This window comes from Ostrinia nubilalis, chromosome 10 (assembly GCF_963855985.1).
Source record: "Ostrinia nubilalis chromosome 10, ilOstNubi1.1, whole genome shotgun sequence".
In the NCBI taxonomy this organism is placed as follows: Eukaryota; Metazoa; Arthropoda; class Insecta; order Lepidoptera; family Crambidae; genus Ostrinia; species Ostrinia nubilalis.
In genome coordinates this window covers 3,381,417-3,409,383 of record NC_087097.1, presented here as the reverse complement: position 1 = coordinate 3,409,383, position 27,967 = coordinate 3,381,417, and the positions used below count along the sequence as shown (strand labels likewise).

Here is a 27,967-nt window from a genome sequence, read left to right as displayed (position 1 = left end):
GATTTTGGATTGAATAATATTTTCTTTAAAGTTATTTATGAGTGGTCCCAGTTGCCGGAAGAAAATTATTATTTTTTTATTGATCCGGCGACTGGGACCGCGTTCCTAGTTAATTGCGGTCCCAGTCGCCGGAAGCCTCGCGCGTTGGTATCACTCCTGTAGTGCGTTGCAAACGCGACAGATGCGACAGACAGACTTTAGTCATGTAACGGACGAAGACATTTGTCGCGGTCTCTTGACTCTCGCGGCGCAAACCGCCCCTATAAGCAGCTCTTACAGAGCCAAATGCTGTAAAGAAGTTATTTAGTGGATCTAGATTATGTAGAGGTCTAAAAATACGAGTGATTTACGAGCCTCTAATATATTAGTGTTTACACAACAAAGGCATGTAGCGTGTGGAAAAGTAGTTAAAACATTTCTAGCAAACTATTTGTCACATTATAATTTTCTTTAGATTATTTTGTAGCTCGGTTTACTTCCGTTCTAATATTAATCAAAAGGTTAGTGAGAGGTTATGGTTTAAGTTAAAGATCTAAAGGTTTAATAAACTCTTAAAATGACAACCCTATCAGATTCACGAGAGAAGAGATTATACTCAAGTTCAGGTCGTTCCTTATCTTGAACCAGTAAGGAGAAATCTTGGAACCTAAAGCAGTATAATATTATGGATATTTTAGTGTCGATGCCGTAACATTTTTACAGCTTATTGTAGAGTTTACCAACATTTTTATTGGGTTCATGAATTTGTAATATAGATCCGAGGATTTACGCCCCGATGGCTATTTGACCGTTTGAGGTCTTAAAATTGAACAAGAACTTTGCGCAATTTTGTTGGTTGGGTACTGAGATATTTTTGTAGGTTTTGTAAAGATTCATTGGGAAAAAGATAAATATAATAACAAAGGGCCGGGTCGGTGGAGTTTGAAGAAGGGTGTTCAGCTGTGAACTCACGTACGTTCGGCTGTTGTGTAGCCCTTAAGTTACATGCCTTATATAGATATCTTGTATCAAATAATTGAGTGTTGTGGCTCATCAACTCGTCAATATACGAGTAAATATAAATTAGGTAATCTAAATACATATAAGTCAAAGGTGATTGACTGACTGACTGACTGACATAGTGATCTATCAACGCACAGCTCAAACCACTGGACGAATCGTGCTGAAATTTGGCATGCAGGTAGATGCTAAGACGTAGGTATCCGCTAAGAAAAGATTTTACGAAACTCCACCCCTAAGGAGGTAAAACGGGATCCACGCGTACGAAGTCGCGGGCGGCCGCTAGTAAGTAGGTACATAAGACGAGTCTTTAGCTAGATGTACTGTCTTCAGTAAGGAGACTAAAAAACGAATAGGTACACACAGTTATGTCAATTCATATGTAGGAAAACCATCCATTACAATAACCATACAAAAATGAACACGACGTTGTTTTTTTGTAAGTCCATGTATTGAATATTTTAACCCTGTTCCTGAAATCGAGACGGTAGCCTGATATCCCCGTTCATTAAGGGTTAAATTCGTTACTTCATACAACTTTCTTACATTTAATCACCCTAAAGGATGAAATTGAATACGTGGGCTGAACTTTAAGGGTTGAAGAGTTTGACCCACTTTTGCTGTAATAAAATAAATTTCAAGCCAAATTGAATGCAGTTGATGGAATACTCACACAAACTTTTTTAATAAAAGTCTTTTTGTGAGTGTGAAAATAAAAGCAGCTGGCCGGTTTTAGTACCAATAAAAATAAATTAATTTTGACAGACAGAAAAACAATTGAAAATAATGGCGGGAAGTCATTTATGTTTTTCTTATATATTTTTTTAATAAAATCTTATGTAATTGCTTTCAGTCAAAATCAGCCAGATACAAACGATATTTTAATTACAACTTTTACTACTCTTTACAGTTTAGGTCTCTAACAATAACTCTAATAACTATTCTCCTTTGTTTGTAGCTTATTCTTAAGTAGGTAATACAAAAAATAATAAGTCCTGTTATAATAATTCGATACGATACGATACGATAGTGCCGACCCAGCCAGGACGAGGCCTGTCCCGGTCAAACCGGTATACCAGGGGGCACGATTTTAAGGAAAGACACGCTCTGGGATGGGAGAGGACGGCCGACTAGCCGCTGCGTCTTTTAAACCGCGACCGGTCGACCACAACCAAGTAGATATGCATCCTGAGCCTGGTCTAGGAAAATAGGTAAAGACGGGTTATCGTTGATAGGACTGAGCGTTGGTGCGATGAGTTGGGCGGTCCGGCCTTTGGTGTGACTGCTTGCTTATTCTTAATTTGTACAGCTGCTTGTCTAGCTTCATTGTTCCGTCGATGGCTGCGGTTCTGGGTTTGGGTCTTCTTCGCTGTCTGTTTCTTCAAGATCGAATATTTCTTGAGCTGCTTTTCTTATTTCTTTTTTATCTAGTGCTAATTGAATCCACTCGTTTCGCGTTCTTCGGTAGTATTTTAAGTCTTGCTTTAGTGTGTCCTTCCAGGTGTATATGGGTCTGCCAATCTTCAATCTTCCTGCTTTATATCGCATAGCGCTGTGAAGCACATGTGGTTCGGATCGTCGTAGAATGTGGCCGTAATAGCAAATCCTTAGGAACTTAATTCTCTTGGTTATTGTCTTGCCTTGCAGAAGTTGGCGCACTTTTCTGTTTTTAGGTGGATTTTTACTATAGCCCAACATTTCTTTCAGAATGACACGTTCATATTTCCTTAACATTGAGCGGTTTGCTTTGGTGATGGATGCGGCCTTTATACCATATGTCATTGTTGGTTCGATGATCATTTTGTATAGCAACCTGGTTGTTTCCCACTGCATTTTGGTTTTTTTAATGAAGGGAATAAGTGCTTTGGAGTTTCTTACCCCTTGCTTGCAGCGGGCCCTTATTGTGTCTTTCCTACTGTGTCCTGATGTTATCCAGATTCCCAGATATTTCATCTCTTTCACGGGTTGTATACTTGTTCCCTCCGCTATTCTAATAAACTGCGTGAGGTTTGGTGGGTTGATTGGGTCCCGGATGAGGATTTTTGTTTTTGTGTCGTTGATTTTGAGTCCCACTGTTAGTAGAAGATCTTTGAGACTCGTAAAAATTGTTTTCAGATGACTTAGTTTCGTCCCTAATATAATTAGGTCGTCGGCGAACGATAGGCAAATGGGAAGCTTAATATGCGAATCTTGATTTAGCCGGAGTATTTCTATTTCTTCTTGAAGGGTTTGAAGGACGTCATCTATTACTATAGTGAATAAACGGGGTGACAGTGGGCAGCCTTGCTTTACTCCTTTTCCTTTGGTGACGAACCTGGTTTGCTGCCCGTACCATTTGATGCATGTGGATTCATTCATGCAGGCTTTAATGATCCTATTGGTCAGGGTCTTATTGGTTCTGGACACCAGGATATCTTTAAGGGCATTTAGGTCTACATTGTCGAAGGCTTTTTCTATGTCAATTGCCATGACGTAAGTTTTTGTGCCCTCTCTCCATTTTTCATCAAGAATTCTTCGAAGCGTAAAGGTGTGGTCGTCTGTGGATCTATGCTCAAGAAATGCAGCTTGGTAGTTACCAAGGCTTTCCATCTCCTTATCTAAGCGATTAAGGAGGAAGTTCGCGTATATTCTGTATCCGGTATTACATACCGAGATACGTCTGTAGTCACCGATGCACTGTGGATTCTGTTTTTTCGGTATTGGGACTTGTACGGTCCGAGTCCAAGCTTCCGGGACTATGTTATATTTCCAGGCGTTATATAGGTGTTCGGTTAGGGCTTCAAGCAGTTGAATAGGTATTGCTTTGAATAGTTCAGTTACTACTTGGTCCGTTCCTGGCGCAGTGCCATTTCGCATTTTTATAATGATTTCTCTGACTTCGTCGTTCGTTGGCCCATCAGAAAGGTCATTGAGGTTTTCGTTTTCGTAAGTTTTTATGGGGGCTCCTTCTGATTTCGTTAATTCGTTTTCCCAATGGCATATAGGTATATATCTGTTCTTTTTTTTAAACTTCTCTGTCGTTTTAAACCTCTTGTAATATCTGTACGTTATTTTCATACGTTGTGATGGGTGTTGTTTATTAAGGTCCTTGAAGAAATTTTCAAATTCGCGTTCCTCGTTTTTCCGCATAATAACTTCAATGTTTTTGCGACATGTTTTTAGATTTGCCTGTGTTGATGGGTTTGGGGACAGTTTGTAACGAAATTTGGCTTTTAGCAGCTTGGCTAAAGCTATTCTGTGTTCCCTCGATATATTTAATTTATTTTTGAGTATGTTATTTGCGGCTGTCTTCATGATATCCATTATGATATCCCAGGGTAATAGGCGACAGTTGTTACTATATTGGGTTTGCGTTTTCATAATGTTAATGATTTCATTTTGGTATTTGTCACAGGTATGTTCTTGCTGTAGAAGTTCGTAGTTCAAGTGCCTGTAGTTAAAAGATCGGTTGCTGGTCTTGATTGGCTCAGATTGAGTAGTAGCATTCTTATCAGATTCCAATTTTCCCTTACCTTTCGACTCTAACTGTCCGGCGATAGCCTTAGGGTTGTGTGTTGTATGCATAAGTTCGCCCACTATCAATTTGTGATCTGAAATTTTCTTATTGGGATGTGTTGTGCCTATAATCGATTTGAATTTTTTCTTATTGGCTTTCGTTATTATATGGTCAATTTGTGAGATTTTATTTCCGGATTTCCATGTTTTCTTGCAGCTTTGTCTACCGAATGAAGTTTCTATGCAGAGTCTCTCTCTTCTGACGATATCTATGATGATATTTCCTGTGTCATTAGACTCTTTGTGAAACAGGTTATTTCCTACTTGGCCAGTTTGTAGAAGGTCGCGTACGTCAAGTGAACCTATATGTGCGTTGAAGTCTCCTAAAATTATAAGGGTGGCCTCCTTTGGCTTTCGTTTAATTGTTTGTAGGAGACTGGAAACAGTTCCCGTCGCAGCTGATGTTCTGTTCGGAATGTGAGTTGTTACAACAAATAACTTTTTCTCGTTACTAGTTATGGTGGCGGCCATGATGTTGGGGAGGTTTATACTGTCTGTTATTTTAAGCTGAGTATTTCTCCTTATTGCAATTGCCAAGCCGCGGTTTTTGTTTGACCCTGATAATATCCAATGGTAATTTTTTGACTTGTAATTGCCGTTACGCATGTTGGTCTCTTGTAGACAAGCGATATGAACGTTATGCTTGTATAGAAAATTATCTATGTCGTGTCGTTTTTTGGGGTTCGCTGCGCCTCTGACATTCCAGGTACCAAATCTTAGGTTTTTCGGTTCGATAATCGTCTCATTAGTTGTTGGGTTAGTATATGCGTTGATAAGGCGATAGCCTGTGTCGTCTGGGCATTCTTCGATGCTCGCGGGTGTGTAGATCGAGCTGCTTGATTGGTTATCAGATTTTTGGCTATTTTCAGTCTGAGTAAGGTCTGTGGCTGGTGATGAGACTGATAATTCTGGATTTAAGTCAATGAGACTGTCATAATGGCTGCCGTCGTATATAAGATTGATATTTCCTACTGAATCCTCCGGGATTTTTGGCTTGAAAACTATTTTGGAGTTGGTAAGAGCTTGATGGATATTGATGTTCACTAGGTAGAGATTAGCTGCTGCTATTATTATGTCAGTACCGGCCCATTCTCCGACGTTGTATTGCTTGGCTATATAATCGCGATATTGTAAGTCTGTAGGAATAGTATCCGTCGCATAGAAATTGCTGGCAATCGCTAACCTCATTGTTTCATCTGCTTGGTTTTCTTCGACATAGCGTGCGAGATCCTGCCTGACTGCCTTGTGATCAAGTGTGAGATACATAAGCTCATTGATTTGGTGAGCTATTGCCCGGTACAGGCAATTTCCGTCGCCCGGTATTTTGAAAATAGAAGCCTCCATTCTTTTAACTTTGGTTCTTTGAGCTGTGGAAAAGGGCTTATAACTAAAGAGTTAGTATCTTAAGACTAAAGTGAATCAACTAACTTTGTATTGTGAAAGTAACTATTCAGTGTCTTTTGTGTTTTTTTTTTTTTTTTCCTTGGCAAAAGTTTTATGTGAGGACGCCTCTTTTTTGTAATGATACTTTTGAATGGATTACAGCTGTGTGCAGATGTTGCTGACCCTTGGGTTTCTTTTGTTTATATTACGCAAGGTTTCGCTTTTGTTTCTGTGGGATAATTTGTGTGAGTTTCGTGAGAAATTTGTTTTAAATGTGTATCTTCTGTTGTTAGTGCAATATTAGAATTAGTTATTGCTTTTTGGAAACTTTTTATGGTGACAAGATGTTTGTTTGGTTGACCTTTCCTGGATATGCCTTTGGAAAGTTGGTGCAATGGGTTTTTTTTGGGGTCTCTTTTTTTCTTTTTTGGTTGAATGTATTTGAAGACTTTACATCTGTAGGGATACAGTGATTTTTTCCCCCTGACTATTTATTGTTTTATGGCACAAAGGTCCGTTTCCTTGATATTAAATTGGTATGTAAAATGAGAAGTAAATAAGGGCTACTAGTTGTTATCTTTAGTTAGCAAAGTAAATACTGAATCTACCTAGGTACTATTTATAAGAGATGCGCCTCAGATTTAGCTAGGATTTAAACACTGCTTTTGTTTTTTGCGACTGGGATTTATATTGACAATAAGTTGTGCGCTCGTATGCGCGTTAGTTTTGGTATAAACAATGTAAACCTAAATATTGTATTTTTTTTTTAAAATTTTTGAGTAAACACAGTAGATATTGGTTATGTCAATATAGAAAAATAAGGAAAGATCTCACCAGGCTTCGCCGATTTAGCTGATTTTGTACTCCTTTGACTTAGGTGTTGCTCTGGTACCTGGAGGCTTTTCCCACTCACTGTGTTGGCGGATTTTTTTTCCCGTATACCATGTATTAATTTATTTAATTTAGTTTAATTTTTTTTTTTTTTGGAAGAAGATTGAATATACAGTAAACATATGTAATTATATTATGATAAGTACATATGCTGCAGTTTTTTTTAAAACTAAATTTAACACTGGATGCTAGTTCTGATAAAAGTATATCAGATTATTTGCGATTTTAGTTTTAAATTTGGGTTATCACTCTTGTAACACTGTTACCTATTATATTATTGAATTTTGATTTGTTTTCGTGGGATTCTCACTATTGTAACACTGTATTGAATTTGTTTTATATTATATTATTTAATTTTTACATATTATTTAATTTTGGTTAGTTTTCGCTTGATTATCACGATTGCAGCACTGTACGAATTATCTTAATTAATTTGATTTGTAGTTATGTTATTTTTGATCACTTTGTTTGTTGGTTTACGTTGCACGGCTTAAAATGCACTCTGAGTTTACGACCGTTTGTATTATACGCGATAATGGCTTTGCAAGTTGCAAGGGTCTTTTCGGGTCGGACCGTCTGGAGCGCACGTGTTGTGCACGTCCACTCTCGAACGCTGCCCAAAAAGGACCCTCGTCCTGTTATAATAATTCAATACAATAAGTAATAACATTATACAGAAAAAATACAAAACCTTTCAAATTCAAATTCATTTATTTGCACAGGAACATGGTTGTTACTTCGATAGTGAGTGTAGTGGAAGTTAATTAAATGAAAGAGTGGACTGTATACAATTAATTGTCTATTCGGTATAAATTAACAATGATATTGAGACCGTTTAGTGCAAAGTCGTTGAAGAGAGTGCGTCAGGATCGTCTTCTTAGATGTTCGCTCACGAACCGAACATTGCTCGTTCGTTCGCCGAACGCTCGCCGCTCCCTCCGGTCACGCCGCCCGCGGGCAATGTCCGTGAGTAGACATGCTCCCCGGGTTGAAGTGGAAACTTCAAGAAATTGGTAGAGGGCATACGTATATTGTTGAAGCCACGGCGGATAGTCCCCTTCTTTGTCTTCAGTTCGGCGACCCTCACCACGCCATCGGAGCCCGGGTAGGTCTGCACGACGCGACCCAGCAGCCAACAGAGAGGTGGGAGCGCCTTATCCTTCACCAGAACCAGGCTCCCCACAGTGATGTTCCCTTTGGATGTGGACCATTTTGTTTTCTGCTGTAGCAAAGATATATTCTGTGTTAAATCTCTTCCAGAAATGTTGTCTTATGAACTCCACTCTTTGGAATCGCTCCAATCTGGTGATGTTGCCGTTGTCAGTCACCTGTGGATGTGGAACGGATGTGAGTGACCTTCCAATTAAGAAATGTGAAGGAGTTAGGGCAGAGAAATCAAGAGGTTCAGGTGAAAGAGGAGTGAGAGGTCGGGAATTTAGAATGGCCTCTATTTGAGTTAGGCACGTAACCATCTCTTCGAACGTGAAGTGAGTTAACGTTAGAAGTCGCTTCAAATGATGCTTGGTTGAGCGAACTGCGGCCTCAGCAACGCCATTAAAATGAGGGGAATAAGCAGGTACAAAATTAAAATCGATTCCTTCCAGTGCAATGTCATATTCAATATTTGAAGTTTGCAAAAAGTGACGCAATTGATTGCAAGAACCGACAAAGGTAGTGCCGTTATCGGACAATATACTACGAGGCTTGCCACGGCGCGCGATAAAACGATTTAAAGCAGCCATGTATGCTTCCTTGGTGAGGTCCGAGACAAGCTCCAGGTGAACGGCTTTAACAGCTAGGCAGACAAAAATGCAAATATACGTTTTTATAAGTCTACATCCTCTACCCTTTCGATCAGCAATAAGTATCGGACCGGCATAGTCGACACTGGAATTTAAAAATGGATATTCAAGGTTACTACGTGAATTAGGAAGCTGTCCCATAATGGGTTGTATATTCTGTGCTTTATGTCTAAAACACACTGTACATTTTTGCACTGTGGCTCTTGACAGGTTCCTACCTCCTAACGGCCAATATTTCTGACGTATGTTTGCTAATAGTAATTGAGGGCCAGAGTGTAGTAATTTTTTGTGAGTTGTTTGAAACAAAATTTTTGTCAAGTGATGCTTGCTACATAAAAGCATCGGATGCTTTGTGTTGTAATCATAAGGCGAATTATCCAATCTACCGCCGACGCGAATGATGTCGTCGGAATCTAAAAAGGAGATAAGGATATTAATCGATTTTTAGAAGGCAACGTATTCCCGGATTTCAGAATCAGGTATTCATTCTGAAACATTTCATGTTGAGCTGTACGTATAATGCATTTCAAAGATGATTCAATTTCCTGATTCGTCAGACAACCTTGTAATTTATTATTTTTATTGTTTAAGTTGCACATATATCGTTTTAGGTAGGCTAAGATTCTTTGTAAATAATTAAAATTAGAATATTTGTGTATTAATTTTTGTATTATAGTGTGATTAATCAAGTCAGGAATTTGATTATTTGATTCGTTTACAAGATTACAAATCAACTCTGGCAGATCCTGTTTCTCGATACACTTGGACAACTTCGGCCAATAGCATTCATCTTGTGATAAGAATGCAGGTCCCGACCACCATAATTTGGAATCGCTGATATTATCAGCCTTCACCCCTCGAAAAACAAGGTCCGCGGGATTGTCCTTTGTTGGCACATAGTTCCATTTTGACCCTAAAGTGGTGTCTTGTATTTCATTGACACGATGTCTTACAAAAGGTTTCAGATCAGTAGGCGAACTGGATAGCCAACCCAGCACAATCGTCGAATCGTACCAAAATATGCAGCGGCTAATCATTGAAGTAAGGGATTCCCTTACCTTAGTACACAGTCTTGCGCCTAAAAGTGCTCCACATAGTTCGAGTCTTGGCATTGTTGTGGGTTTTATGGGGGCTATACGATTTTTAGAAGTCAATAAACGTATCGTGACTGCATTCGAGCTATTTATAGATCGTATGTATAAACAAGCGCCATATGCCATTTCACTGCTGTCTGTAAACACGTGTATCTCGTGACCTATGAAATTATCACATGAAAACCATCGCGGAATGCGCAGAGAATTCAAACATTTCAATGTATCTACAAATGAACACCATTGATATGCTATATCCTGAGGTACGGTATCGTCCCAATCGCACTTATTTAACCATAGTTTCTGTATGACTATTTTTGCTTCGACAACACAGGGTCCAATTAAACCCAGCGGATCAAAAATCTGACTTATTACCGATAGAATATGCCCTTTTGTTACGTCCGTAGGAGTTTCAATGTTTATGGAAAATGATAGAACATCTTGCCTACAAATCCATAACAAATCTAAAGTTTTCGATGAATAATCATCTGACAAATCCAAGTCAAGGTTGCAATTGTCCTCAATATCTACGACCTCCTTCAAAATATCAGGACTATTAGATTGCCATTTTCTTAAGTTTAGCTTTGCCGAAGCCAATATTGCCTTTATTTCCTGACAAAGTTCAACTGTCCCACGAATAGTGTCCGACCCAGTCAATAAATCATCGACGTAAAAATCATGCTGTATACTACGTTTGACTTGTTCATTATTCGTGACGTCAGCGAGGCTCACAAGACACTTGGTCGCGAGATAAGGTGCCGACGCCGTCCCGTAGGTGACCGTATTTAACGTGTAAGTTTTAAGCGGCTCGGAGGGATTCCTTCTAAATAAGATACGTTGTAGGGAGCGTTGCTTAGGATCTAGTAAAATTGCTCGATACATCTTCTCAACATCTCCAGAAATTATATATTTGTGTTGCCTGAACCTAATTAAAATTGAAAATAAATCATTCTGTACAGTTGGACCGACGTATTGGATGTCGTTGAGTGATACGCCTGACGTAGACTTAGCAGACGCATCAAAAACTACTCGCAGCTTCGTTGTTTTGCTAGATTCTCGTAATACGCCATGGTGGGGCAAGAAATAACTAATTTTATCCCGATCACCGTTTGATAAGTTTGTGTCCTCCGTCATGTGACCCAAAAATTCGTACTCATCCATGAAATCCATGTACATACGTTTAAATGTAGCATCGCGCTCGAAACGTTTCTCTAAAGTTAAAAACCTACGTTTAGCCATAGCGTATGAGTCACCGAGAACGCCGGGATCCGCACTGAGCGGCATGGTAACAATAAACTGACCGTCCGGACTACGTTTGGTATTTAACGTGAAACTTTCTTCGCACGCGCGTTCATCCAAAGAAAGACAATGTTTAGGAGAAATTGAATCTAGCTCCCAAAATTTTGATAATTCTATGCTGTCTGTTTTTGAAAAATTACAAAAATGTGAATAATTAACGTTTAAATTATTATTAGTAGGTACGGAACCAGAAATTAACCATCCTAATTTCGTTTCGCATAATTTTGGCAAGTTTTTTCCTAAATTTATGTGATTGCTCTGAATTACATCCCAAAATATTTCAGCTCCTAGCAGAATATCTATATCTGTTGGAATGTTAAATGATGGGTCCGCTAAAATTAGTCCTGTAGGAATTGGTATGCAATTTATATTTATGTAGGATGCTGGCAACTTTTTAGTTATTTCAGGCAAAATGTGGCAATTAATTTTAACTGAGTACTCATTATGCATTGATTCGATGGTGAGGTTACAAGACTGTGTACTAGTACTAGTTATATTGTTAATACCTGTAACCTTGGAACTGTTGCCAACTCGGGACAATCCGAGCTTGGTACACACGGCGTCAGTAACAAAGTGAGCTGTACTACCGTTGTCGAGCAGGACTCTGGCGCTGTACCTTTGACCTTTGTCGCTCACCACTCTCACCACAGCTGTGGAAAGCAAGATATGACTTTTAGAATTAGGTAGTATATCTGCAGAAAACGAAACATTGTTACTAGTAGTAGGCATTGGATGACGTTCTACTTTATTGTTGGATTGGTCTAAATGAAGTAAAGTGTTGTGCTTATCCTTGCAATATTTGCAGCATGAAAACCTACAGCGCCTTTCTACGTGGCCTTCCCGTAAACAGTTCATGCATACCCCGAGATATTTTGCCTTTTGTAATCTATTTTCTACAGTAAGACTTCTAAAAGAATCACATGAGTAAAGAAAATGATTATGTGAACATAATGGACAAATAATTTTATTTTTATTTTGCATATTATTATTATTACTTATATTGTGTTGATTAGATGTTATAATAAGGCTTTTTGATTTGTTTGTTTCTGAGATTTGTGTTGTATTTGATTTTTTATTGTCTTCTATTGTTTCAAGTAAGTTGGCTTTATTGTTAATAAATGTGCAAAACTGAACTAGTGTTGGTGAATGAGGCAGAGTGTTGCGATACTCCTCCCAATTTCTAAACGTGATAGAATCTAGTTTTAGAGCCATTAAATAAATAATGAGCGTGTCCCAATATTGAGTGGGTTCACGCAGCGCTTTTAACGCCCTTATATTTTTATTTATAACGTCAATTAGTTGGCGCAAAGCAATACTAGACTCATTGCTAATGGGCTGAGCGTTAAATAATGCCTGAATATGGTTGTTTATCAAAAGGCGACTATTGTTGTATCGATCGCATAATAGTTCCCATGCCATTATATAATTATCGCTATTAAAATCAATATTTTTAATAATTTCGGCGGCTGCTCCCCCTAGGGACGCACGCAAGTAATGGAACTTGCTTATGTTATCGATACTATTGTTGTTATGGATTAAGGAGAGAAAGGTGTCTCTAAATTCCAGCCAACACTGATAACTTCCATCAAAATGAGGTAGGTCTATTTTAGGTAAACGTATAAAATTGCTTTTCGCCCCACCTGATACCTCGGAGCCTGATACGGAACCTGCAGAAAGCTTGTTCTGAAGTTGCTGACTGGCCTCCAGGAGCTTTCGCGCCTGTGCAACCAGCGGATAAAAGGTGTCTTCGAATTTGAAGCGCTCGGCATAGGCCTCCTCTGGATTGTCTGATAGCAGCTCAATGTCGGTCTGTAAATCATTAAATTCATCATGTAAGCTTTCAAATTTATTAAATCGACTTTCAAGTTCGAGAACCTGTAGGTCCGAGAGTTGTTTGCAGCTTTTTATAACTGTCATGTAATTGCTGAAACTAGTAAGCTTAGCCTTTACGGAGCCGCGCTGTTTAATTAATTTTTCAGCCATTGTGGGTAGGAAAAATAATTAAGGGCCTTTGAAAAAATCTAATTGGTGCGGACGTAAATAAAGATCGTGCGTAAATTAATATTATTCGTATGAATAGGCGCTCAGCTGATGCAGTCTAACGGTAGCGATGTATCTATAAGTATAGTAATATCTACGAAACTGGCCCGTGCCCGTGCGCTTATAATTATTGACAACAACTAGTGGCGGCAGTACGGGCACCGCTAGCGGAAAGGAATGACGTGCGAATTAATTAGCTTGCGCCAACTCAAATAAAAAGCAAGAAAAGTGTTGTGAATTGGACTTATGCAAGAATTAAGTAACGGAATTTAGGAAAAGATGTAAATGAGGGATAAATTGGAAAGAACTCACAAAACACCCGTATCCTTATCCAGAAATTCCACAGGTGACTCTGATCTTCAACTCCTCGGATAGCGATGGTGACACGGCGCAATAGATCGGCGGACGTGTCGCGGGGTCAAAGTTCGATACCGCAGTCGTTTCTTCAGCGGGATTCAGTTTTCCGGTAGATGGACCAATATGTTACTTCGATAGTGAGTGTAGTGGAAGTTAATTAAATGAAAGAGTGGACTGTATACAATTAATTGTCTATTCGGTATAAATTAACAATGATATTGAGACCGTTTAGTGCAAAGTCGTTGAAGAGAGTGCGTCAGGATCGTCTTCTTAGATGTTCGCTCACGAACCGAACATTGCTCGTTCGTTCGCCGAACGCTCGCCGCTCCCTCCGGTCACGCCGCCCGCGGGCAATGTCCGTGAGTAGACAATGGTACTTTTTAATCAAGCTTGCGTAAAGGCTTAAAGTAAAGGTACCTATTTCAAAAATTTTATAAACTAAAATATTTTGTGAAGAGTGAATTACTGTTTTTGCGACATATTTGCTCCTGAAGAGTAATCCAAGCACGCTCCATCAAATCCATCAATCAAACTGTTTACCCTATACGACCTAGCTTAGATAAATCTCACAAAAAACTTTTTGTATCAAAGGTTTTTGTTGCGAAAAATATGGAGAATTGGGCTAAATACAGTGATCCTGTGACATTTGACTATACATGACGGATGATAGCAAACATAATCTCATACTTCGCTGGTCAGGGCTTAGAAAATGGACACATAAAAAATACATATTTTTTACCACATCATGGTAAAGTCAGCGTCAAATAGTTCGTGACACCCAAAGTAGCCAAAAAGTTCACAACGTCTTTGTTACAATGAGGGCTATCGTTTTTATGCTTAACAGTTGGCACCCCTGGCGATTGACAGGACCTTACTCTACAGTGGCGCCATCTTGATGAGTGCAAATGCGATAGTCCTCCTACCACTTTAGCGCTCACCAGCCGGCGCCACTGTCTTCGCTACTAGCAAGTGACAGGACCTTATTCTACAGTGGCGCCATCTTGATGAGTGCAAATGCGATAGTCCTCCTACCACTTTAGCGCTCACCAGCTGGCGCCACTGTCTTCGCTACTAGCAAGTGACAGGACCTTACTCTACAGTGGCGCCAACTGGTGAGCGCTAAAACGATAGCCCTCATTGGAATAAGGTTGTGTCGTCTACTTTTTGACCACTTTGGGTGAAACTATTTGACGCCGACTGTATTATGAATTTATTCATCATCATCATCATTTCAGCCATAGGACGTCCACTGCTGAACATAGGCCTCCCCCAATGACTTCCACATCGCACGGTTGGTAGCGGCCTGCACCCAGCGCCTTCCTGCTACCTTTATCAGGTCGTCGGTCCACCTTGTGGGTGGACGTCCCACGCTGCGTTTGAATTTATTAACGTCTGACAACAAATATTATAAAATGTCTACATCAATAACTTTGAAATCCCAATATCGTAAATGTTTTGGTCCATAGAGTTTAAAGTTCCATGGCAAGACGTATTTTAGTGGGAGAAGCTTTCATCCATTGCTCTAGTTTTCTTCCAAAACTTACTATTAAACTAGACGTTCAAAATATTGCACTTTTAGTGTTATTTTCAATTTAAACAATCTCAAATATTAACAATCAAATAGCGATATAACAAATTGTAGGACAGTGCCAAAAATGATTAAAATGTAAGCTTAAATTGTAAGCTATGAAGAGTGTTACTTAGTCGTTTCTCGACAGCTAAGATGATTTATTTATGCGCTTAGTGGAGTAAACAGGAGCCGAAATAGCCGGCAAAAAGTAAGCTAAATCACTAGCTATCCCTCGGGAGGATAGCCCGATTTACTTCTTCCTACAATTAGCACCTCACGGAACGCCCTCTCCCTCCCAGTGGTGCTAAACTCACTTTTTCGGAAACAAATTACGATCCAAATGATCTATTTGTGATGCTAGGGCTGTCGCTAAAAGTTTTTCGTAACTTCATTGAAGAAAAATCATAATTGAAATAGTGTGTTTATCGTATTGTGTGTAGTTATTAATATTGCCAATCTAGTCCTACACCTCATGTTTATCTGCCTGCTATGTCTGCTATGGTTTATTAATAAGAAGATGTAGATATATAAAATAGAGGAGAGCCGACTCCAAATAATGGGAAATTAGGACAAAGAAGAAGAAACGCTGTTAAAAAAATCACAACTTAACTATTGAATTTAATGGTCAAAATAAATGGTCATATAAAATTGTAGGGTCATGATAAGAATTTTTTGACAACCCTAGCTAGACGAAAGTCTAATTGGATGCGATGTCGGACGTAGCAGGAAACTTCGCGACTTATTAGACAAGAACTGGAGGCTACCTTACTTTATAACATTATTTTTTATTATTATTTCATAACAACTCTGTAGAATCATCGGTCGATGCACCATATAATACAGGGTGACTGGAACTGAACCCGCCATAGCTAATAGGCGTATAGAGGAGGTCATTTGCTAATTATTGAACCTTACTTTCTATGGCTAAAGTTTTATAGTTTAGGAGATATGTCAATTTTTATACTTTTTTCAGATTTTTCCGAAATTTGACCTAAAAACTGCTTCAATTTTTTTTCTCGCGTGATTTCAACAGTTTTTTTTCAACATGTCTTTATTCAAATAAAATAAATTTCTGATCCAGATAATGATTGAATACCTAGTTACGAGCCGCCAAAGTCTAACAAAAGTACAAACCACGATAAAAAATTCTACTTCGAATTCGATTGAAACAAAAGTTAATGATGATAATGGATTGCCAATAATCTTAAAAATATCTCCAGCTTCTCTTCTTTCCAATGATATATCACACGTTGTAATTAGATATTGAAATTTATCAAAAATTCAAAGTTTATGGAAGAAAATGGAGTAATAATACAAAAATTATCCATACAAAGTTGATTTTGAATTTTTTAAATTTTTTTTCTTTATAATGTGATTATTATTTTTAAATTCATTTTTCAAAAAAACACGAAAATAGTTATGAAAAGGAGTAAAGCAGAAAATATGAGTTGTTTGAAGAAACTTTGTATGGATAATTTTCGTAAATTACTCCATTTTCTTCCATAAACTTTGAATTTTTAATAAATTTCAATATCTAATTACTACGTGTGATATATCATTGGAAAGAAGAGAAGGTAGAGATATTTTTAGGATCATTGGCAATCCATTATCACCATTAGTTTTTTCTTAAATCGAAATGGAATTTGAATTTTTTATCGTAGTTTGTACTTTTGTTGAACTTTGGCGGCTCGTAACTAGTTATTGAATCATTATCTAGATCTGAAATTTATTTTATTTGACTAAAGGTTTATTCGATATTAGTATCAAATAAAAAAATCGGTTAAAATCATGCGAGAAAAAAAATTTAAGCAGTTTTTAGGTTAAATTTCGGGAAAATCTGAAACAAGTATAAAAATTGTCATATCTCCTAAACTATTAGACTTTAGTCATAGAAAGTAAGGTTCAATAATTAGCAAATGACCTCCTCTATACGCGTATTAGCTATGGCGGGTTCAGTTCCAGTCACCCTGTATAATGTATGATACATTAGTGCCTATATCTTGTTTGCGTATGCCAACACCTCAGGGTGAATGGGGGGGTCTATCCCACTACGCATGTAGCAATAAAATGAGAAATTACTTTTAGTGTTCACTCATAAATAAGCTAAATTACCACGACATCCAACAAGTAAATGCGCTCATTAGAAACAATAACCATGTCTATTTACTTAAGTGTGCGCACTAAGCGACACGCGACAACGACTTACTTGACAATTTTATTTAAATCTAAATATACATATAACTCAAAGGTGACTGACTGACTGACATAATGATCTATCAACGCACAGCCCAAACCACTGGACGGATCGGGCTGAAATTTGGCATGCAGGTAGATGTTATGACGTAGGCATCCGCTAAGAAAGGATGCATATGCACAAACCCCTAAGGGGGTAAAACGGGATCCACGCGTACGAAGTCGCGAGCGGCCGCTAGTTATATGAAATTGTCAGCCGCAGCCTGTCGTCGCGTCTAAGTCGCTGAGTGGTCGCTCTCGCGTCTCGTCCAATGTGCGCCTACACTAAGGGCTATATTTCACCGGGACACCATGGCGGCGCAACCAGTCGCCGGCTACCAACAAAATGTATACAGCTCTATAGAGAGTTACTCACCTGTAGGCCTAAGATGCGCGCCGCGATAAGCGGTTATCACGCCATTTTATCGATTTTGCCCATACATTTTGACGTCGATAAAAGTTATCACGGCGCGCATCTTAGGCCTACAGGTGTCCGTTTGATTGCGCAAAGCTGCATACATTTTGTTGGTAGCGGCGACTGGTTGCGCCGCCATGGTGTCCCGGTGAAATATAGCCCTTAAGGACAGAGGACTCTACACATCAAGCCCGCTGACAGCCCGGCTTGGTGTCGGCGGCTTTATAACAAAAGAATCGTGTCGACGTTTTGTACTTTTTATGAATTTTGACATGATTTATTTTAAAGACATGTTAGCCCCTCGTACTAAGCTAAATATGCTTTTATCACGAGCACATGAGTAAAGAATCACGAGTGAGCTCACCAGTACTATCGTCGAGCAGCGGCGGGGACCGAACCCGCGTTCCCCGGATCACGAGTCGGCCAGTCCGACCCCTTCACCGTTTGGCTATCGTGGCTTCATTTCAAAAGTCAAAAGTCGACGACTTATGACGACGAGTTTGTTGGACTTTGGTATGTAGACTAGACTGCATAAACCAACTAAACTTACTCAGATAGGAAATCTGTATTTTCTAAGCGAAGCGAAGCCTCAGACCTGCCAAAAGTTGTGCTTTGGAAGTTCCGTCGGGCACCAACTCCAACTAAATGGAAGGGAAGTTGGCTCTTGTAAGTGGGGAGACGTCACGCACACGCCGCAGCGAAGTTAGTTTTATGCAAGGTTGGTGGGATTAGAAGGAGCTTGGGTCAATGTTTGACCATATGATGAGAGCAAGCTGTCTCTATTGTGATATGGTGATAGTAATTGAGTGAAAATTTAAACATCCTACACGCGAAGGTTGCATATTGATTGGAACTTAGATGGAATGTGCAGATTAAGTGATTCAACAAGCGTGTAACTTTTTGTAAGTAAGAGGGTTTGAGTTCATTCTTCAGTCACAAAAACTGATCCTTATAAAACCCCTTAACATTCCTTAATTTTAACAAGCAGAAGATCAGACAGATTTAATCACAAGCAATAAAAAGTGTGTTTCCGATACCTACTACTTAATAGATTGGCTCTTTCGATCTCTAGTGGTGTGAAAGAGATGGACACATCGAATCGTTTCCTGACTCAAGATTTGGCATCCCTTAGTTAATTAAAATCGTCTGTTTTGCGGTAATTTATTATCGGGCCATTTGCCGAAGCTGGCAAAAGGTAAACGGCTACAGAGATAAGGTGAGGTTGCGAACTGAGTTTGCCCTAACCTTTTTCTGTGGTATATTTTAAGCCTTAGCTACTTGATTTAAGGTCCAAAGAAATTATTGCCTCTGCTGTGCCTTAAATGGTTAATTTGAATTAAGAGTTAAGATAATTTTTATAAAAACTTCGAGTAAATAACCAAAAACACTTCAACGCGTAGCATCTTCTAAAAATCTATTAGAAAATGTAATTTATACAAATTAATTTACACTATTTAAAGCATATTTTGACGCAAGGCGTGTATTTATCTATCGCTACTTCTTACCCTATGTACTACCTATATCACTTAATAGTCTAGCAGCTTCCCAATCGCTTACCTGCAAAAAAAGAAACAAAATTAATATCGGCATCATTTAAAACCAATCAACAAAATACGGACAGGTCGAAACAATATTCACTAATGTATAAATAAGAGTCGTAATAAATTAGTTTTTGAATGAAATCGGTGAAAAGCTAATTCAGTATACTAATGCTCGTTTTCACCATCAATCCCTAATTTTTAAGTGACCCCTATGGTGACACATAACAGGCATTTTGTTGTCATAGGGGTCACTTAAAAATTGTATGTGAGTAGTAGAGCAACAAGGGACAAACTCGAATTCCTCGAAATTTAAAGTATCTTCAGTTGCCTTACAGGGATTATTACAGAACTCCCCAGGAATATTCCATAGTTATCTAAGGATGGCATCGTTATTAAAATACTGAATACTGAAAAGGTTGCGACTTTGAACAGCCACTTTGTCCGGAAGTGCCCCTTGTAGGCGTCTTTGGTACAAATTTTGACGTTATTTAGGTCACAATGGTAGAGTCTATTGGAACCACCTTTTTTGTAAAAAAATAAAAGACAACAACTATGAAGTTTCCAAACGAGATCTGTAGAATAAAAAATCGTGAACCTATTAATACTAATAAATGTTGATTTAATTAAGTGTTTAGTGCTTAAATGCGTTTTTTATGGCAATCAGTTTACGCGGACCTCGAAATGATGAGAAACTGTGTCAAAGCTCTATCAAGATATCACTTCTTGCTTACAAGAGTCGAGTAAATTAATATAGCTTTCATAGAATGAATCAATTTATATCTATTTCTACCCAACTGGGCGCAGTTGGGTAGAAATAGATATAAATCCTCCTGGCGAGGAGCGATATATTTCATCATCGATGTGACAAAAAACAAAAGTTGTTTACATGTAAACAACGCTAAGCCATAAAATTATCACTTCACGGGATTTATTGCAACAAAATCTATTTTAACGGTAAATAAAATATTTACCCTCCCGACGTTTCGGCTCGGTTGCACGAGTCATGGTCGCGTGAAGTGATAATTTTATAGTAAAAAAAAAATGCAACATAATAGTTTAAAACGCTAAGCCATCCATCCATCCGCACTCCAGTTCATCAAAAAATAGCTGAGCGGCCAAAAATAATGGAACTCTTAATAACAAAGGTGGAGACAATCAAAGGCACTCCACAAGTTATTATTGCCCACAAGCCCACTTTTCCGACAATAGCGCACTTTGCCCGACACTCGGCTGTCGGGAAAAGTGCGTGGGGCAGTGTCAGAGCATAAATAAGGCAGTAGACCCACTTTTCACCAGTGCAGTCAAAATCTTGTGAGATCACCCTATCTAATGTAAGCCGGAAAATTATAAATATTTAACTACGGTAGCCCTTCGAACCTCGCGAATACACAATAGATGATCAATTTGTTACGCGGACTTACTTATGCGACGGCGTGGTGTTTGATGGGCATAACATAGTTCCAGAACATGAACTTTCACACACTTTATTGTACTTATTTATTGTATTGTATTGAATGAGCGTTTTCTATACCTAACCTGATATGTATTTACAAAGAAAAGTATTTATGTGTTTTTTGCGTGCATTGAGTGATGGGCCTGTTACAATAGCTTTGATGACCACGGGCTTGAGTCTTACCTAATGACAAAACATTTCCCACTTGTAAGGGCTACGAGGGCATTCTGAATTCTTCTTCTATTGTAAAACATATCATCATACCCACTTCACTTGGCAAAACTCTTAATGAACGATTTTGAACCTTACAACAATGAGTTTAGAGTCACAAATCCTTTGTGAATTTACTGAAGATTTCTTATTTTCCGAAAGACTTGGAGTGAACTCGTGTAATTCTAACGCTCCGTTATGTTATTTTATTCGAATATGAAGCTGTAGAATATAATGGAAAGCTGTTTTTATTGCAGCGAACTCCGTCGTGCGCATAAAGACAGACTTGACGAAGGTTTTCTCTTTATTATTTCGAATTTTGTTTGGTTTTCTTAATCTTAACATAATTCTAGCAATGGTGAAAAGAGATAAAGCAACACACAGTTGGGTTTTAATGGATGACATTGTTTTTTCTCTTGCAGAATTTGTGGCTGGTCAATTTCCCAAGCATCGGACTATAAAAATCATAAAAAAGTCATTTATGTCTGCAAATTCACATTTAACCCATTTAGCCCTACCGTACCCTATGTGGTACGGTATCTTTTTGAAAATATTTCGAAGTACCAAACTGTTGTTAATTTGTGAAAATGATTGTGACAGTAAGCTTAAGGTTATTATTTTACATAAAAATACTTAAAAATATGTTTTAACAAGTGGTTTCGGAAATATTTATGAAATTCCTCGACAGTAAACAAAAAATATATTTACAATGTATTTAAGAAGGTATAATTTCTTATTATTCATGGTAAATTATGTTATATATCAATTTTATTTCAAAAATAGAGTCATGATATCTACATCACTACAAAAAAAATATTATTGAGATTATTGTTATACGGTTTATTCCAGTCTAAAATAGGTGTACCGTATAAGGTACAGTAGGTCTATGCATGAGCAAATCATACGAAAAAATATAATTTAATTTTTATAATTTTTATTTGTTTTAGGCTATTGATGCTTCACTATATTGCCACAACTCATTAAAAATTTGATAATTTCAGCAAACATAAAGCAATCTTGGTATTTTTTTACTGCTGTCTTGTCAGATGACCGCTAATGATGAACAGACTGATGAAGATTTAGGCGATAAAAATAGTGTCAATGTAAATAATAACCCTCAGAGTTTTCTTCGATGGATTTGTTACATTTCCATCGTCGTATTGCTAAATGCGATTATGGATAGCACCAAACGTAACAAATCAGAAGAAGCCAGGTCTTTTTCAGCTATCCTCACTAACTTCGGAGAAGGTAGGAAAAAAGAACCAAATGTGGATAGTATCACATAAAACGTCTTACAAGATATGCCAAGTGTGATACTAGTAATTATGTGATTTTATTTTTATTTTATATCATACAAAAATAAATAAAAATCTTCTTTGAACAACGACTATGTTTTGCTTGCTTATAGACCTACTGTACCCTATATGGTACGGGCTCCCCACGGCCCTTTATTTATGGATTATTTTTTTCATGATTTTTAGGCTTCCCTTTGTAAGTTTTTGCTGAAAAATCAATTTTTATTTACAAAAATAATTATCGGTCTAAATGGGTTAAAAAGCGCTTTCACACATTTTAATGCATTAAAATATATTAGACGTTCAACCATTAAAAAGCGCTTTCACACATTTTAATGCATTAAAAATTATTACACGCTCAACCATAGGTAACTCGTCAGTAATTTAATTTTACGACCTCACTTAGGCCATACTTATGACGAATGCAGCATATTTTCATACATCCATATGTACACCCACGTATAGGCAGCTGCACATCAAGCCTACCACTCACTGACATCATAAGCAAAGCGATTGCATAATTGCGATTGATTGATTGCAATGGAGGGAAATCGAACCTTAATATCGAACTCCTATGTTCTTCTGATTAATTTCGTTGCGGGTCCAATAACAGTTTAACTTTCCCCCGGGACAAACTTGACCTTCATTGGTTGGGTTTTTATGGCGGTCAAGCTGTAGATCCTGGCTACACAGGAGTTGCAGCGGTGGGAACGAAAGGTGGGAATAGTCCCGTTGACATCATAAGCATTTGTAATAACAGATATTTTTCAACAAAAATGATGAATGATAATACACTGATGTTTTCCCGACTGTACAGCGTGACACCGCCACGTGTCACGGTTCGCGCATCCCAAAACTCGTTCCTCGGAGCGCGAAATTAATATCAACGTTTGCTTTTATAGCATTATTACATCTTTTAACAATTTCCATAAGCCCACTCCGATTCCCTTTGTACGCGCTCTCTGGAACACTCCATCATTCGGTTATGAATAAATGAATGTGTTTACTTAAACAATTTGGTTTTTATTTCTTTGCTGTTTCTCCGCGAAGTATTTTTATTGTTATGAGTTCTTTTCTTTCCTTTCGGGAACGAATTTGGCACTCATCGTTCATGTGTGACAACAGGGACTAACACCACTGGTGTCTAAGCAAGATTAGATTATATTACGAGTATATGAAGAATAAGATATAGGTAATAATTGATCGAAAACAAAGGTTAACCACATATATTTGGCACATTAATGGCAAACTATAAAAAATATAGAAAAAGATAATAGAAGATGATGAATACTAACATTCTCTTAGTGTGTTTCTGGCAAATAACTAGATTAAATGGATAAAAAAACATCATAAACTCCAAATACTAGTACCTGTAAGACTATACTTTATATGTAGCTAAATCGACATCTTAAGCCGATTAGTTTATAAGTGTTTAAATTCAACGTAGCTATTGTGTTGTTTCTTTTTTATGATTTAAATTAAATGTCATTATGTTGCATGTTTTATAAAGACGTATTATTAAGTCTATAAAAAACGCTAGCTTTTAAGTTATCATGTACTAACTAAACATGTATGTATGTTAATTATACAAATAAAGAAATTCCAAAATCAAAATCAATCACTAACTGCCATTTTTTCCACGAAAGTCTTCGGCCCAACATACTTATGTACTTACAGCTAGATTCCGTTCCTACATTTATTTCCATAGCGGAGAAAATGACTTTTCCTCAATGACGAAAGCTGGATGTTTCACTAAATTCTCTTGATGAGGCACACCGGTAAATTGTCCGATTCAAATATGCGTGCATTTCTACCCGCGGGACGTACATGAAATCTCTCATCACTTCCCGTGGTTAGGGTTGTCAACATGATATTTACTTATAAATAATTTGATAATGTTTTTCGAGAGAACAAGGTTCATATTATTTTTGCATGGTTAATTTTATCACTTGGTTGATCGGGGCTTGAAATAAAAACAAATAGGTTCTGTTAATTAAACGTATCTGTTGCCCCCAAATCTTATTAAAACTCAGTAAAAAAACTCAGTAAAACTCATTTATTTCTGTAAGTAGGCTTTAAAAAAGCACTCTAGAAAAGCACATTCCCGTGTAGATTAAAATATCACAGCTCTATCGTCTCTAAGTTTAAGAGTGACTAACCTAACCGAAGAGAACATTTTGGTACGTACCTAATAAATTAACCCATTTTAATAAATTACGTCAATGCGTGTAAAAGCGCTTCTTAAAGGCCTCTGCAGAAAATATATGACTTTTATCGAATGGTTAAATAAAAAGCAATCGTTTTCAAAGAGACTGCGACAAGAGCTATAATCTGTAAGACATAATATTAGACTTCTAACCTACCAGTGGGGGTTAATCATGCTGCCAGAATGTGCCAGCCCTACACGGCACGTCCTCGCATTCCCTCGGTCCTGAGCATTCACATGTAAATCCGCCCCGCCTCCATTAGCCCCGCGCTCAGAACGTGTCTCAATACCATGCTCACTCCATTCCATACGTCCTTTGAGTCGATGAATGACTACAATTTGGATGGAACTTCAATTTGTGTAACTAGCAGCCGAATGTTGTCTTGTTTACACTTGAGACACTTCTAGTTTCTTAAGACATGCTTGCTTTGCGAGAAACTTAAGGCAGGGTTGCAATATATTAATATTAACTATGACATGACGATAACCGGTGCTTTTTGTATGGAGTTTGACAGATTTTTGGCGTTTGTCAAAGTTAAAGTAAGATGGTGCAACTCATCCTAAGACTTTAGGTAGTGTTTGTTGTTCCCTAAAATATTGTCCGAAATAGTAAATGAACAGAGAAGTTTAGAAGCAAATGCTTCTGCAAAATGCAATATTTAGGTAGACTAAAACACTACGAACTTCATCAAGTATTTCAAGTAAGCATCGGTGAATTGCTTAAGAATACATGATAGGTTTATGTGTCTTCTGAACTGATATAAAATGCTGTAAATATTATTTGACAGCTGCGTTCTTTCATATGAGAGTACTCATAAAAAATATTGAAAGCGACACACCAGTTCTAATTTATTAGGATGCAACCGTCATTATCTTTTGAATGTGCTGTCTTTCCTGCAATTTCAGAAACTTATGTCCTTAGTTAAAGTAAGTTAAACTGCACCTTTCAACAAGTTATTCAACGTCTCCCTAAAATTAAGCGCTACAATAAGGAGTTTCCATATTGAAAGGAATATGAGGTAATAAATTCCCGACGCCATGGAAACTCGCCTGACTACGAAACCATTCAACTCTGCTCGGTCGGAAAATAAGCTTTCATGGAAAAACTATGGTGTACCACTTGAGATATAAAATGCTTGCAACAACGACTTTTATAAGTTTTCAGAATTTTCTCAAGCAGTTTCGTTTAATAAAATCCTGTATAATAATTTTTTGATACAAACTGTCAAAAGAGAACAATATTATAATGGACATTCCAACTGTTTTATTCTAGTAAAAGTTATTTTTCTCGTAATCAAGCATCTGAAACGATCATTGTTAATTTGACACAAGTAAGCTTCTTCTTTTTAGTTAGTGAATGCTGTAAATAAATCATCTTTATCTATAAGGATTAGTTTTTCATAAAAAAATGCAATAATCAAAACCTTCTTTGCTCTCATTCTTATTACTTGTATTACAAATGCATACCGTCTTGAGAGCTTAAATATCACGTTTTTGTGCTAGTAATATGGGTGTTATAGGTTCAGTTTGATTACCTTTAGAGCGCTTTCACATTTAGGCGATTTAGCAGCGACAAAAGCGCGACAGACGCGCTGCCGAAAAATTCATATTAAGTGACAGCTGATGCCTCCCTTCACATTACAAAAACGCCGCTGCCGCGCTGCTGTCGCGCTACGCTACTAACGCCCTAATGTGAAAACGCTCTTAATGTATTTGAGTGGATTTCGGTGTTTGACGCTCAATTATTCTAACGCTGGTAAGTATAGTTCGGCTGGGATTTGGAATCTTCGAGACGTAAAAACAATTGAGGGAATTTATCTCATTCGACAGTTTTTCAGGACTGAAGACATTCAAATCGATGTTTTGAAAAGTGCTCGTTAGGGTTTCTGATTTCTCGACCTATTTTTTTTCTCGAGTTTCGGGAATTCTCGAGGCGAAAGTCTCGAGTTTTCTCGGGTCTCGAGTCTTTTAATTAAAACTGTTGAAATCGGTTGAAATTTAATAAAAACACAGGTTTTTTAATCTAATATACCTACTTTAATGCACAACAATTAATATTAGAATTTAGTACCACTTATTTTGGTAAGAAAACAAACAAAAAATGAAATCTTCTTTCATAATTAATATTAACTAATAATCATAACTTAGTTATTAACTAAAGGACAGAAGTCATAAAGTCGCGTGTACTTTAAGGATAAATAACAATAAAAAATCTGAAGCTACAATTGAATCACTTGTTTTAAGTCCAAATAGCAAAATTACGATAAATAGTTTTTTTTTATAAACAAAAAAACACTTTTTAATATTTTTTAAATTTCTTTAGGATAACGACTTGAATAAACTACGAAGAGGCACGAGTACCTAACCTTACAGACAGTTAACAAATTTTTCGGTCTTTAAATCAGTCAGAGTTAAACATACATAATAAATAGGTATAGCATACTCGTAGGTAAACATTATTACTTAGTTTCGATTGAGATCATTAATATTGCAAATCAAATCAGTTAAAAAAGGAAGACTAGGCCAGTCTAAAAGCAACGTTAATCTATTAAATAATTAAAAACTTACTTTTGTCTAAGAAAACAGGCTTTCAAGAGTATTAAAGCTTCAAAATCGAAACTCGAGAATTCTCGAGCTCCGGTAATTTTTTTCTCGTCTCGAATGAAGCCAAATTTCTCGAGTTTTCTCGAGTTCGAGAAGGCTCGAGCAGAAACCCTAGTGCTCGTATACCTATTAAACCGATTTCGTAAAATAGAAGTGTTGTCAACAGAAATAGATGCCAGAAGACTAAAAAGGTATTAAAATATAATGCCAAAACAGTAAAATTCATCAACCATTAAGAGCAACCAATCAATGGCATGTCTAATAAAGACTATATGTCTAATAAAGACTATATAAAAAAAAACATACAACCGAATTGAGAACCTCCTTCTTTTTTACCCGACTGCGCGACGCATAGGAGATGTGTTTATTAAGTTGGTTAAAAAGTAGAGTGTCGTTTAAAATGTGTTATATGCGACATTCGTGAAATAATAGAAAGCTCTACGTGAATTTTACACGTAAATTACTTATCAATGTCAATTACCAAATTAATTAGATCAACGCTCGCATCCTTCTAGTTCTTAAACGTAATAATGGATTCTCAAAGTTCACGTTAATTTCTTACAAAACTTAGATTAAAGTAGCACACATCCCATTTAAAATGTATCAGCGTAATTACAACCCTGTTTAAACATTTATCGGCGCCTTTTATATCGCCGGCCTTTGTGCTCGCCGAACAAACACGAACGAGCGAAAACGACGGTTAAAATGTTAATGTAATTAATACTTCAACATTGCCCTACGTAAACACAATCTACTCTGGCGAAGAGGTAAATGATTGTAAGTTTTAAGAGCTACAGGTTCCACCAATTAGTTTCTAAAAAACTTGCAGAATAAAAAAAAGAGTAATTCTATCGACTTCTCATGGTTTTTCAGAGATGTGTCAGTATTTGACAAGTGTATTTTAATTAGAACTTGATTTTCGATTACCTTCAGCGCAAATAGAACAAGAAATCGCTGTAAGGTTGGCTGTTAAAATTGCATCTTGAGTCACAAAGATATACTTTTTTATGCATAACAAGGCAGG

The 27,967-nt window shown here is 37.4% G+C and overlaps 1 protein-coding gene and 1 long non-coding RNA gene across 3 annotated transcripts in view; both read right to left on the bottom strand.

The window, feature by feature from the left end:
* Positions 1–27,967, bottom strand: part of LOC135075702 (protein kinase C, brain isozyme) — a 269,524-nt gene that overhangs the window by 119,523 nt on the left and 122,034 nt on the right. The gene's annotated exons all lie outside the window — the stretch shown is intronic.
* On the bottom strand, positions 11,433–13,694 carry LOC135075513 (uncharacterized). Of its 2 annotated transcripts, none has more exons than XR_010258039.1 (3): positions 13,373–13,694; positions 12,661–12,829; positions 11,433–11,670 (listed from the first exon to the last, which is right to left on the bottom strand). It is a non-coding gene; the product is annotated as an uncharacterized LOC135075513 (long non-coding RNA). The 2 variants fall into 2 exon arrangements; XR_010258040.1 differs by having other exon boundaries at positions 13,380–13,694.